A 13,278-nucleotide genomic window follows, 5' to 3' on the forward strand; every position below is an offset into this window, starting at 1 on the left:
TAGTAGTAGTAGTAGTAGTAGTAGTAGTAGTAGTAGTAGTAGTAGTAGTATTACCAAGTTTGAAGTATGCGTTGTTCATCATGGCAATATGCAGATTTAAAACAGCGTATTTAGCTTGTTTTTTGTAGCACGTAGGACGATTTTTTCACGAGCCGCCACTGGGTGATAGACATAAATCTGAAAATTACAGGCCAGTCAGTTTGAAATGCATTGCATATAAGCTTTGGGAAGGCAATCTTTCTGATTATATTGGACATGTTTGAACAATTAATAACTGGTTCGATAGACGATAGAAGGCAGTTTGTTTTTAGGAAAGGTTATTCCACTGAAGCTCAGCTTGTAGGATTCCAGCAAGATAGAGCAGATATCTTGGATTCAGGAGGTCAAATGGACTGTACCACGATTGACCTGTCTAAAGCATTTGATAGGGTGGATCATGGGAGACTACTGGCAAAAAGTGCAATTGGATTAGACAAATAAGTGACTGAATGGGTTGCTATATTTATAGAAAATAATCTCAGAGAATTAGAGTAGGTGAAGCTTTATCTGACCTTTTAATAATTAAGAGCAGAATTCCTCAATGCAGTATTATTGGACCTTAATGAATTCCTATATATGTATATAAATGATATTAGTAAAGAAGTGGAATCAGAGGTAAGGCTTTTTGTGGATGATGTTATTCTGTATAGAGTAATAAATAAGTTACAAGATTGTGAATAACTGCAACATGACCTCGATAATGTTGTGAGATGGACAGTAAGCAATTGTATGATGATAAACGGGGTTAAAAGTCAGGTTGTGAGTTTCACAAATAGTTGTAATTACTGTGTTGATGGGGTGAAAGTTCCTTTTGGGGATCATGGTAAGTATATAGTTGTTAATATAAGGAAAGATCTTCATTGGGGTAATCACATAAATGGGATTGTAAATATATATAGTTGTTAATATAAGGAAAGATCTTCATTGGGGTAATCACATAAATGGGATTGTAAATAAAGTGTACAGATGTCTGCACATGGTTATGAGGGTGTTTAGGGGTTGTGTTAAGGACGTAAAAGAGAGGGCATATAACTCTCTTGTAAGACCCCAACTAGAGTATGGTTCCAGTGCATGGGAACCTCACCAGGATTACTTGATTCAAGAACTGGAAACAATCCAAAGAAAAGCAGCTCAATTAGTTCTGGGTGATTTCCGACAAAAGAGTAGCATTACAAACATGTTGCAAAATTTGTATTGAATAGGTGGTATTAACAAAATTATAAGAATTTGTATCACAAGTAGATCTTCAATACGGACTCAAAAAAAAAAAATTATAACATGCAATAAGTGGTATGTTCCGAGCTGTCAGCAGAGATATTGGGTGGATTGACATTAGTAGACGAATAAGTTTGAGTGGTGTCTTTAAAAGTGGGAAAGATCACAACATGAAGATAAATTTGTAATTCAGGAGGACAAATTGGGGCAAATATTCTTTTATAGGAAGGGGAGTTAGGGATTGGAATAACTTACCCAAGGAGATGTTCGATGAATTTCCTATTTCTTTGAAATCATTTAAGAAAAGGCTAGGAAAACAACAGATAGGGAATCTGCCACCTGGGCAACTGCCCTAAATGCAGATCAGTATTGATTGATTGAAATCTGCAACATTGTGAATTGTTCAGTAGAAGAAAAAAATTAGTCTGCTCAGAGAAGCCTACTAACACCTGGACAGAAATATAAACTGTTAAGAACTATGCCAATGGAAAATCACCAAAAGTTGATGATGTGAATGCAGATGTGATTAAAACAGGAGTTCAGGGTCTACAGTCACTACCCACAGTACTTAATGCAGTGTGGAAGTACAACAGGTTTCCTCTAAGATGGAACATGGGTGTTATCATTTCTTCATTCAAGAAAGGGAATAGGAAAAATCTACAAACTACAGGGCTATAACTTTTGGTTGGTCAGACTGAAAATACTCTAATGCTTTCAAAGTTACTGGTCAACTATTGATCTTGCATTCAAGGCCAGATTGCTGATGACAGACTTGTGATATACATATATCACATCCCTGCACTGTATTTATCAGAACATATTCTTTTTCTTATTATATGTATGTATAATACTTTATTTAGGGAACTGACCCTCATACGCTTTGCCATAAGTCACAGTATTGTACATTGTTTATGTTTTTGAATATAAATGGTTCCTTAAATGAATCATGCACCCAGGCACAGCTGCCTCTGCAATTGTGGCTAAGTAGCTTTCTTTGAGGGCAAACCTCTTCAACAATTCAGCCATCATTCCCGGTATGGTACTTCTTGCACCCACTAACAATCCATAAACGGTGATGGAATTATCATGATATTTCTCCATGCTGTAATTAGATTATTTTTGTTATTATTATTATTATTTTATTCATGTTTTAATATAGTAATATCTAAAGTTGAAATGTCTCTATAATAGATACTAGTATATAATTTTGTACAAACTGTTGGGAAAATACAGAAGTATTTCCAGGTCTGGAAGTATATTGATGGGAAGTTTGGGTGTGTCAGAAGGGGGACCAAATGATGGATTCTGGAAGTTATTACGTCAGCCACAAAATCTAACATTAGACCCAAAGCAGATACTTCAGAATGAGGTCATGAGATGGCAATGTTAGTATCTACCTCATAAGTTCAGGAAACCTCTTGCTCATGACTGGACAAGAACACCCCAACGAAATGGGAAATACCAAGAGGGAGAGTTGAATTAGGAAGATTAGGCTTATACCTGCGTGTGAACAATGTTGACCTTTGAACTGTTTAATAATGTATTAAGTTACAAACTGGGAAGTATTATAACCTACTGTACCTAAGGACAAGATCCAGCTTCGAAGTATCTTGGAACGCTGCACCTACAGCTGTCAATTCATCATGGGTACTCTAACATTAACTTACAGAGACTAACCAATGTTTCAGATGTCAGAAAGCTTCTGACCACCTGAAGTACACATTGGTACTGGTATACCTAAGAACAAGGGTGAAGTTTGTGCTCAACACAGAGGCCTGCAAATTTGGCCTTGGCATGTCTTGTTTCAAGTCATGTACAATGAAGAGACATCAGTGTCACACTGCAGTTGGGACCTGTCTAAATTGGAAAGAAATAACTGCATCAGCCTTGTTGAACTGCTGGCTGTTTATGAAGAAAATCCTGCATTTTCATAAGCACCTGTATGGCGTAGAACTCCTCATCAGAACTGACCATGCATCACTCAGATGGCTTCAAAATTTTAGGAATGAACAAATACAGCCTGCATGATGCCTGGAGAAGCTGTAACAGCACAACTACATGATTAATTACTGTAAGAGTCACCTACATTTCAATGCTGATGCTCTGTCCTGAGGGCCTTGTCCAGAAGACTGCATGTTTTAATACAGCAGGGAGAGTCAACACAAGCTACCTTGCTGAAGTACCACCCTGGATTTGGAGGAAACAATGCCTCAATGAAAGCATAGAAGGATGATAAGTACATGGAACTGCTGGCTGAGTGGAACAGTACCTGTGATCTGAGGCCTCGATTGGCACACATCAGCAACCATAGACACAAAAAATAAGGTAAACTTACAATGGAATTCTCTGGTGACCAGAAATGAGATGCTGAAGCCTGTCTAGGAAAGAAATAATGGGAAGCCTTTTTGGGAGCTAGTAGCTTTTCCACAGAGTATGGTGGTGAAAGTCTTGAAAGAAGTTAATGGTTGAGTTTCGCAGGGGGGTAATCCTCGGAATCAAGAAAACCCGGGGGAAATTTGAGAGACGTTCTACTGGATGGGATGCTAGGCAGACATGGATGAATTCTGCAGTAAATGCAACAAGTGTGTTGCTAGCAAGGGCCCAAGCCAGAGACAAAAGTTTGAATGAATATGTACTACGTGGGCAAATCCCAAGGCAATATTTGTGGTCGGGCCATGACCTACCAGTGACAGGGGAAGTAACTATATACTGGTCATCAACGACTACCCATTCCTGTGAACCATGTGACCTTGCCACTGTGGGGAGGCTTGCGTATCACAGTGAAGCAGGCAGCCGAGCCTTATGTGCAACCATATTGGATGGGTATCTGTTGAGAGACCAGACTAATGAATGGTTCATCAAAAGGGAGGTAGCAGCCTTTCAAAAGTTGCAAGGGCAGCAGTCTAGATGATTGACTGATGTGGTCTTGTAGTAACATTTGATGTTTCTCATCTGTGTTGATACTGCTACACAGCTGAAAGCACCAGGAAGCCATAGCCGTAACTAACACCTGAGGGCATGCAGCTCTGTCTGTGTGAATGATTTAAGAATGATGGCTTTTTCCCAGGTTAAATATTCCAGAGGTAAAATAGCTCCCCATTCGGATTTCCAGCTGGGTACCACACGAGAGGGGGAAATCATCAGGAAGATGGACACTGACTTTCTGCGAGTCAGAGCGTGGAATGTTAGAACTTTGAATCGTTGTGATAGGTTATAGAATCTCAAAAGGGAAAGGGATAGACTAAAGACAGGTGTAGTTGGTATAAGTGAAGTACATTGGCAGGAAGAGCAATACTTTAGGTCAGGTGACTATAGAATTATCAACACAAAATCAAACAGGGGAAATGCAGGAGTTGGTTTAATAATGAATAAGAAATTAGGACAGCATACAGTATTGAAAGGATTATTGTTGTCAAGATAGACACCAAGCCAATGCCCATCAAAACAGTGCAGGTCTATACGGCTACTAGTTCAGCGGACGAGGAAAAAATGGTAAGAATATGTGAAGAGATAGAAGATTTAATGCAATATGTAAAAGGTGACAAGAATCTAATTGACTGAGCTTGATAGCTGCAGTCGATTAAGTGCGGCCAGTATCCAGTAATCGGGAGATAGTGGGTTCGAGCCCCACTGTTGGCAGCCCTGAATATGGTTTACCCTGGTTTTCCATTTTCACACCAGGCAAATGCCGGGGCTGTACCTTAATTAAGGCCACAACCGCTTCCTTAAACTTCCTAGGCATTTCCTATCCTATCGTCACCATAAGACATATATGTGTCGGTGCGACGTAGAGCAAATAGAAAAAAAATACGAATCTAATTGTGATGGGTGACTGGAATGCAGTGGTAGGCCAAAGAAGAGAAGGTAATACAATAGGAGAATTTAGATTGGGACAAAGGAGAGAAAGAGGAAGCCAGCTGGTTGAATTCTGCACCAGTTGTAATTTTGTCCTAGCTAACACTTGGTTCAAACATCACAAACGATGGATGTATACATGGACTAGACTTGGAGATACTGGAAAGTATCAAATAGACTTCATTATGATTACACAGAGATTCTGAAACCAGGTGTTAGATTGTAAGACTTTCCCAGGAGCAGATGTGGACTCTGACTACAACTTGTTGGTCATGAAATGCCATCTGAAGTTGAATAAATTGAAGAAAGGAAGGAATGAAAAGAGATGGGATCCAGAGAAGTTGAAAGGAAAAGAGTGTGAGAGATTGTTTGAAGGAACTTGTAACACAAGGACTAAATAAAAAAGGCTGAAGCAAACACTGTAGAAGAAGAATGGACAGTTGTGAAGAATGAGGTGAGTAAGGCTGCTGAAGTTAGGAAGAAAAGAAAGATCAACTAAGAATCAGTCGATAACCCAGGATATACTAGACCTGAATGATGAATGATGAAAGTAAAAGAATGCAAAAGAAATGAGAAGGGCAGCATAAAATATAGGTGAATAAAGAATTAGGTAGATATAAAATGCAGGACAGCTAAGGAAGAATGGCTTAAGGAGAAGTGTAAGGATTTTGAAGGTTGTATGGTGTTAGGAAAGGTAGATGCTCTATACAGGAAAATCAAGGAAACCTTTGGGGAAAGAAAAACTAGGTGCATGAATATTAAGAGCTCAGATGGAAAACCACCTGTAGAAAAAAAGAAAAGTCAGAAAGATGCAGGAACCTATCCAACAGTTGTATCTAGGTAAAGACGTAGATGATATGGTTCAGGAAGAAAAAGAGGCTGTTGATGCTCATGGCATGGGAGACCCAATTTTGAGGTCAGAGTTTGACAGAGCTTTGAGAGACCTATGTAGAAACAAAGCAACGGGAATTGATGACATACCCTCATTATTATTATTATTATTATTATTATTATTATTATTATTATTATTATTATTATTATTATTAGCGTATTCTCCCAATAATGGAAGACGTTAAGCAAACAACTCAATCAAGCTTTCTTTGGGTTCTTCTTGTTCTTCCAATAGGCTTTCATTCTCTCTGAGAAGGCTTGTTTACGTTCTTCCGACCATTTCGGTCTGCACTGTTTTTGCTTTGGTTGCTCTGATGTAACATCCCACTTGTTGACTTAGTGTCTGAAGGTGTCTCTTTCTAAAATGTCTGTTGCACATATGTTTGCATTTTTGAGGTCCTTTCGAAGTTCATCCAGCCAAGGTGTTGAATTCTTAAGTGAGCTAACATAATTTAATATTCTTTTTGACAGTCGATTTTCTGGTAATCTTGTGAGGTGTCCAAAGAATTTCATTCGTCTTTTCTTAATGTCAATTTCAATGTTTGAAACTTTTTCTGTTGTTTTGATTGATTGTAGCCTGTAACCATCTTGGGTATATCTTGCTCCTAGGATTTTCCTGATGATCTTCCTCTCTTGCTTTTTTATTTCTTCTAATTCTTGTTTACTGTTAAGTGACAATGTTTCACTTGCGTAAAGGACTGTTGGTTTTATGACTGTGTTGTAATGCCGAATTTTTGTCTGTCTTGACATGCATTTTTTGTTGTAGATGTCTTGAACTAACCCTAATGCCTTCTTGACTTTTTGGAGACGGTTTTGCTGTGAGATCTTCTCAAGGCCTGTCGGTTCGATGAATTCTCCGAGGTATTTAAAGTACGAGACCCGGTCGATTTTACCGTATTTTGTTCTCAGGCTCGTGATATCTGTCTTTGAACAGAAGAATTTAGTTTTCTCAAATGAAATCTGTAGTCCCACTTTTTCTGCAGATTCCTTAAGTATCTCAAGCTGCTTGATGGCAGTCTCCTCATCCTCTGTTAAAATCGCCAGATCATCCGCAAATGCAAGGTATGGTACGTAGAGGTTGTTTTTGGGAAAGCCCAATCGGATCGGTTTCCAAGATTCATGTTTCTTGAGTTCCTTCTCCCATTCTTCCATAACCTTGTCTAGGACGACGTTGAACAGAATTGGAGAGAGTCCATCACCTTGTCTCACACCTGTCTGAATGTCGAAGGGTTCTGAAATTTCTCCCATAAATTTCACTTTAAATTTTGTGCCCGTTAGTGTTTGTCTTATGAGTTCTAGGGTTTTGGGATCTAGTCCTCTCTCTTCTAGAATTTGGAATAGGGAGGGTCTGTCTATCGAATCATATGCCTTTTTGAAATCTACAAATGTGCATACTGTAGGCTTTTGTCTGAGGGCTCGTAGTTTAAGTATGGTTTTGAGGTTGAAAATTTGTTCTGGGCATGACCTGTTTGGTCTGAATCCTGCTTGAAATTCTGATAATTTGGGTTCTAATTGTTGTTGTGTTCTATGCAAGAGACAGGCTGATAGTATTTTGTATGTGACTGATACAAGTGAGATTCCTCTGTAATTGTTTACGTCTAACTTGCTGCCTTTTTTATGTAGTGGATGGATTAGAGCAATCTTCCAGTCATCCGGGAGCTTTTCGGTTTGCCAAATGTTTTGGATTATTTGTGTAATTTCTCTGAGTGAATTTGGGCCTAAATTTTTCAGAAGTTCAGCTACAATTCCGTCTTCCCCTGATGCTTTGTTGTCTTTAAGTTTCTTGATATGTGAATTATTATTATTATTATTATTATTATTATTATTATTATTATTATTATTATTATTATTATTATTATTACTACTACAAGTTGCTTTACATCGTACTGAAACAGAGAGGTCATATGGTGACGATGGATCAGTAAAGGGCTAGGAGTGGGCAGGAAGCAGCCGTGGCCTTAATTAAGGCATGAAAATGGAAAAACAACAGAAAACCATCTTCAGGGCTGCCGACAGTGGGGTTCGAACCCACTATCTCCCGAATACTTGATACTGGATGCAATTAAGCGACTACATCTATCAAGCTCGGACATACACTCAGAATTACTGACTGCCATAGGAGAAACCAGCATGGCAATGTTATTCCATTTAGTTTGTAAGATGTATGATACAGGAGAAGTGCCATATAATTTTCGACAGAAAATTGTTATACCTATTCCCAAGTAATCCAGTACTGACGAGTGTGAAAACTACTGCACCAATAGTTTAGTATCTCACAGCTGCAAAATTAAAACACGTGTTATTTACAGTAGAATTGATAGACAAGTTGGGAGAAGATCAATATGGCTTCAGAAGAAATGTGGGAACACACAAACCAATCTCGACTTTATGTCTGATCTTAGAGGACGGAATTAAGAAAGGCAAGCCCACGTACATGGCGTTCATAGATCTTTAAGAGGCATTTGATAAAGTTGATTGGACCAAGCTATTTGAGATTCTGAAGGTGATCAGGACCAGATACCGAGAAAGGAGAATTATACGCAATCTGTACAAAAATCAGTCTGCAGTGATACAATCAAGGGCATTGGAAAAGAGGTAGCAATCAGAAAGGAGTGAGACAAGACTGCAATTTGTCCCCTCTCCTTTTCAATGTTTACATAGAACAGGCAATAAAGGAAATCAAAGAGGAATTTGGAAGGGGACTCAAAGTCCAAGGAGAAGAAATCAAAACCCTGAAATTTGCTGATGATATTGTTATTTTATCTGACTCTGTAAGAGATCTGGAAATATTGCTGAATGGTATGGACAGAGTCTTGGTAAAGGAGTACAAGGTGAAAAAGTAAGTCCAAAACACAAGTAATGGATTGTGGACGAACATAACAAGGTGATGCAGGAAATATTAGATTAGGAGATGGTCTTAAAGCAAGTAGATGAGTTTTGTTACTTGGGCAGTAAAATAGCTAATGATGGTAGAAGTAAGGAGGTCATAAAATGCAGACTAGCACAAGCAAGGAAGGCCTTTCTTAAACCAAACCAAATCCCAAACCCCATGGCACTACAGCCCCTGAAGGGCCTTGGTCTACCAAGCAACCACTGCTCAGCCTGAAGGCCTGGAGATTATGAGATGTTATGTGGTCAGCACAACAAATGCTCTCAGCTGTTATTCTTGGCTTTCTAGACTGGGGCCGCTAACTCACTGTCAGGTAGCTCCTCAATTCTAATCACGCAAGGCTGAGTGGACTTCAAACCAGCCCTCAGGTCCAGGTAAATGTACCTGACCTGGCCGGGAATCAAAGCCAGTGCCACTGTGTAAGAGGCAGGCATACTACCCCTACACCACGCGGCCAGCAAGGCCATTCTTAAGAAAAGAAATTTGTTCACCTCGAACATTGATATAGGAACTAGAAAGAAGTTTTTGAAGACTTTTGTCTGGAGCGTGGTATTGTATGGAAGTGAAATATGGATGATAACAAGCTCAGAAATAAAGCAAATAGAAGCCTATGAAATGCGGTGTTACAGAAAAATGCTGAAGGTGAGATGGGTAGATAAAATCACGAATGAAGTGATACTGAATCGAATTGGTGAGAGGAGGATGCTTTGGCCAAATTTAATCAGAAGAAGAGACAGGACACATCTTAAGACATCTAAATCTTATACAGCTGGTTTTTGAGGGAAGTGTATGTGGTAAGAATAGTAGGAGACCAAGGTACGAATATGACAAGCAAATTAGTGCAGATAAAGAATGTAGTAGTTAAGTAGAAATGAAAAGGTTAGTAAAGTATAGGATATTAAGGATAGCTGCATCAAACCACTGTATGGGCTGATGACTAAAACAACAACAACAACAACTACTACTACACGAAGTGGCCAAAGGCATAAGCATTTCCATACCACGAGCCAATTATGGTGTTGGAAACCTATGTGCATGTGTTAATGAATACATACTGCATAACTTCATGCTCCTAGTCAGTGGTCTTTTAATGTCTGTGTCCTTCCTGTATATCCAGTAAACTAGGACCATGTCTCCACACCCCCAATCAGATTTAATTGTGGAACAATACAATATGACCAAAGAGAATCACCTGTGAACAGTCAATAACGAGCATTGAATGTACTGGGAGGGTCATCACTTTTATCCCTCTTCGTGTACCGGTCAAAAGTACACAAGGCCACTGGATACACTCCAGCAACGTTGCAGTTTGAAAGAGAACAATACCTCCCAGTGGGTTTAGTGTTTCGCTGACCTGAGGAACACCCTGCTCCAACTGACCAGTACTGCCTGGATCTGGTAAAGAGACCAGAGGATGTACAAGACACTGTTGAGACAATACTGGGAATAGATAGCAACAGAATGAATGCATGACACAACCAACGAGCAGACACTACCAGATATCACTAAAATGACATGGTGTGACTCTATAAACAAATAAGACAGAGAAGTATGTCCCCCAAGCTCCAGACAGCATGGGATGGTCTTTACCATGACCTACCCGACAGCACCGGGAAATTCCCTTGTGCAGCTGTGTAGGCAGACTTTCATAGATGGAATAAGTGACCCAGATACGTAACAGGACCTTTGGTGTGCCCAATATAACACCCTCGGAGACACATTCAGCCTTGAGCTTGAGTTCGAGGTTGTGAAGCATGCATGAAGAATGCAGACTAGGCTGTGTCACCTGCAAGTAGACAGAACTAAGCAACCATAGGAAAGTGAATCCATGATCAAGTCCTTTGAAGCCATAAAATGTTTCTATAGAGCCAAGCAGAACCCAGTGAATGAGGCTATGGAACGAAGCTTGAGACAGCAGATACGCCGAGGATCTGCCACCTGCTGGAATTGTTGTAACAGTGGACAAACAAGCCAGAAATGTGAAGATTGTCATGGACAGGAGCCTCAATATGACCTTGGTCACTAGCCAGACTTATGGTGCAAACATTGGCCCGTGATAGTCAAGCCTCGGCAACTCAGGCCCGCATTATGAGAATATGATATGATGGTAGCAGGCTGATGGTGGACAGAGTTGTCAACAGGATAGTGCAGGGCATGTTGTTTGACTGATCAAATCTAACCATCAGTCCAACTGAACAATTACATCACAATCAATCGAGACACAGCTCTTGAGGTTTGCAAGCCCACTGGGAATCCATAAACCAGATCATCCACTGCAATCAAACATAACATTAAGAGCAGGTTAGAACATGCCAGAAGCCCTGTAGAAGTTTTAAGAGGGATCCCGAGCCAAAATACAACTTACAATAAATGCAACCAGAGAATCTACAAGGCCCACTGGAGTAACCGGCATAATTCTACATAGAGTCTTTGACAAGATGAAACTTGTCCAACACTGGACAGATGTAGGAGACAGTGAGCCAAACTCATGAAGCATGGATCTATTCAGTTCTGGTTGACTACAGGGGAGCGAATGATGTCACATCTACCCTGATACCCTAGACTGATGACACTCTAGATATGATAGTGGGGTTGAAATGGTTTTCTATGCTGGATCTGAAGAGTAGTTTCTGGTAAATGAAGATTCATCCTCAAGACCGAAAGAAGACTGCATTATTGGTAAGACATAGTCTCTGGTGATTCAAGGTCATGCTGTTCAGTTTTTGCAACTTTCAACAGTCTGATGGTATCTGTGCTGAGAGGGCTGCACTCGAATTCATTCTTGATATATTTCAGTAATATTATCATGATGACCTCCTTCAAGGAGCACTTCAAGAACCTGAAGGAGATTTATGGAAAACAGAGAGCAGCCCAAATAAAGTAGACCATGAAGAAAGGAAGGACACTAAGTAGCTTGGCCTTATTTTGGGCTGATACAGAGAATAATATGGCATTCACCAAGTGGCCAGTACCACAGGACTAGTCCAACATTTAAAATTTTCTGGGCCTCAGTACCTACAACCATCTATTTGTCACAGGATTTGCCAACATTGCCTAATATATGCATCATCTCACCAAGACCAACCATCATTTCATTTGGTCAGAAGAATGCCTGAAAACTTTTCAACACCTGAAGTATGCTGTGTGCCACTGCACCAGTACTGGAATATCCAAGAGCTGGTGTAAATTTTGTTATCAGCACAAACACCATCCAATTTGACATTGGGGTCATCCTGTCTACAATCATGGAAAATGAAGAGATGATAGTGGCATACTTCAGTAAGGATCTTCCTGAACCAGGCAGAAATTACTACAACACTTGGAAAGAATTGCTGACCATTGTGAAAACCACTGTGATTTTCTCTAGTATGTCCGTGAGGGCAATTAATAGAAAGATCTGCACCAGGTGAGATGAGCATGTTCTCAAACACTCTCGACACTAATGCTATATTATAAATAAATATATGAGCTACGAATACCACGAGGATATCATTTGGACTTGAATCATTTGGGCTTTGCTCCCAACATCCTGCTCTTGCTAGAACAAAACTTCAACATTATTAGGCATGGTTACAAGAATGGTGTAATAATAACTAAAATCAATACTTTTCTATAATTTTCTGATCTGCCTCAAACTACGTGGTTGACGCTCAAGGGTATGAATTTCATTATGGTCCGTATTGACAATAGATCACTATCAAAGGGTAGAAAAAAGTCTACCTATTCAATACCATTCGTTGAATATAGTGTCCTATATCATTAGCACTAGTTTTGACCCTACATACACTGGGTCTAATTGAAAACATATTTGCAAACAACCAAAAATTTAGAATATAATTTAGTGTCATCATTTAAAATCTAAGTATAAAATATTGATTAAGACTGACTGCACATTTAAAAATGAAACAAAATGACACATCAAAACTGCTGCAGTTGGTGTTGAACCATGTTGTCGTTCTTATAGTAACCAAATGTCCTTGAGTTGATCTGGGAGTTGGTGTTCCTTATCTGTATAGTTGAGCCATTTGACTTATAAATTATGTCTTGTTGAATAGTAGCATGATATATTGGTGTTCTCTGGTCTGGTATTGGTGTCAATGCCAATTTTATGAGGAGCATAGGGACATTCACTTCAAATCAAATTAAACAATAGATCACTACATCTGATGGAAAGAAATAGTACTTATTCAAGTTGTGAATGTTCTCCTTCATGTTACATATAAACCATTACTGATTGGTAATAGCAGATATGCTTATTATTAAAAAATGGGGAATAATACTTTCAGCAGGGTGAACTTGCTGCTTCCCATGATAAACAGTCAAATATATTGTTCAAGTGTGCCCTCTGTATTCCTATCTGGAAATGTAAAAGAGTTTAATGAACACAA

This window comes from Anabrus simplex, chromosome 2 (assembly GCF_040414725.1).
Source record: "Anabrus simplex isolate iqAnaSimp1 chromosome 2, ASM4041472v1, whole genome shotgun sequence".
NCBI classification, from domain to species: domain Eukaryota; kingdom Metazoa; phylum Arthropoda; class Insecta; order Orthoptera; family Tettigoniidae; genus Anabrus; species Anabrus simplex.